This window comes from Hordeum vulgare, chromosome 6H, assembly GCF_904849725.1.
Source record: "Hordeum vulgare subsp. vulgare chromosome 6H, MorexV3_pseudomolecules_assembly, whole genome shotgun sequence".
NCBI lineage: Eukaryota > Viridiplantae > Streptophyta > Magnoliopsida > Poales > Poaceae > Hordeum > Hordeum vulgare.
The window spans coordinates 298,878,976-298,881,102 of NC_058523.1; positions in this window are offsets into that span (position 1 = coordinate 298,878,976).

The window sequence follows — 2,127 nt, forward strand, 5'->3', positions numbered from 1 at the left end:
GTTGCCGGTTCTCGTCATTGTCCGTTCTCAGCCCGACCGCACACGCACGCGCTGGGGGCATCGTCAAACTCTGATTTAAAGTGCGATTAAAACTTTCTTTGATCGGGGTGAAACTTGGCATGCGGTCGTAATTAGTTCTAGCTAGGCCGCCTGTCGAATTTCGTCGCGCTCAGAGTCCGTCTGGTACCCGAACGGTCGACCTTAGCGGCACCGTATTCGGTCTACCATCGGACGGTTGTCGGTGTTTTATAAATCGTTGCCGTGCCGCCTGTTCTCCCTCTCGTCCCCGGATATCCCCTCTACACGGCCTCGTAACCGTTCCCGCATTCGGAATTAGTCGAATCCGACCTCGCGAGCTGGCCAGCCCCAGATCCGGTCCAGGCGCCCCACGCCGAGCTGATCGGCCTGCCTCGCGAGCACCTGCATCCTCGGTCGGCCCGGATCCATCCCAGGCCAAGGCCTCCCACGTGGGCCACTCCTCCAACCCTCCAACCGGCCCAGTGGCCTTCCCCAAGGTTATCCCCGGCCTGTGCATTTTTTCTTTTTTTTGATTTGTTAGGTTGCGCCCAGTTCGGCCCATTAGGAAATTTAGGATGTTTTAGGAATTTATAATTCCAGAAAAATAAGCATATATTAGAAAGCCCGTAGATATTTATCCGTATGTCGGATCGAGACGTGTAATATATGGTTTTCGTGTAGTTTTACGCGTAGAATACGTTGACGCAACTTGCATAATTGTTTGACATCGTTTAGCGTGTCGGATGCCTAGAATAACGTGCTGTTTTAATAGGATACGTCCTGTATTTAATTTTCGCGCAAGTACGGATTGCTCGTATGCCATAGATAAAATGCCCATGTTTTAGGAACCTATTTTCATGTATTTTAAAGTAGACTTTGGTATTTTTGCGCGTAGGGTTGCCGCTAGTTTATTTTTCCGTGCTTAGGTCTTTATCTCGCATTTATGTGTGGCATTATTTTTGTGTTGCAACCCCACATATTTTATATGTTTCCGGGGTAGAAAAATCCATGGGATTTTTCTGTGCAATTAGTTTTAGCATTAGAGCAAGTTAGTTCGCGCGATATTTTGCCGTGATGCCCTTTTGTTTATTTCGTAGGATTTATTCCGTGCTTCGTTTGACGGAGTTGTCAACTAGGGAGTTGTTCTTGGGTGTTTAGACTAGCCCCTGGTATTTTTGGTTGCAATAGAAATGCATGTTTAGGTGTGGTTTGATTGCCCTCAAGTTGCTAGAAATAGTGCTGATTTGGAGGTGCTGAAATATTTCTAAGTCTGAGATCTGTTATATTTTGTTGTTGTCTTGTCTTGCTTGTATCTTTTGACTTGTAGCTCTTTTGAGGTTGCTCCAATGGAGTTAGTTGTAGCCCTTGTGTTTCTCTAGCATGCTGTTAATTTTCATGCCATTTAGAGTCCTGTAGCTATAGGTTTTGCTGTTGTCAATATGGCTTCAGATCGAAAACTGCAGTTCCATGAGGTGTAATTTTCACTAAGTCTGAAGTAGTGTGTGTGATGCCATTTTGAGACTTCTTCTCCTAGTGATCCATGATGCCATCCTAGTTGTTGTTAGTTGTTTGTAGTAGTGCTTCTTGCCCTTTTTCGTGTCATGCCTTGCTTGAGTTTATCGGAGTTGTGTAGCCCGTAGTTGTGGGGCGTAGAAAATGCTATGTGGCTGAATTTTGGCAGATTGTAGTCATTTCTTGTTTTGCTCGTAGTTGTTGAACCGTAGCTCCGATTTGGTCCTGTCCTATATGAAACTTGCTTAGAATCTTGTGTAGTTTCATTTTCTCTTGCTGGTTGTATGTTTTGAGGTGCTCGTGACCGCCGTTGCACACATATTGCATTCATGCCATCATATCTTGCGGTGCTTGTAACTTTTGATCCGTAGCTCCGTTGGAGATGTTCTTTATGTGTAGATTGCTTGTAATGACGCGTAGAATCACGTGAACCTATTTGTTTTGCTGTTTAACAACTAATCAAATGTGTTAATTCAGATCTGGACAGAATTGTAAATTAACATGTGAGGCCGTCTCGGAGATGCTATATGTCATTTCCGACCTCATTTAAAATGTCTAGATAGGTAGTTAATTTCCGCTTCACCTCTTGCATGTTTG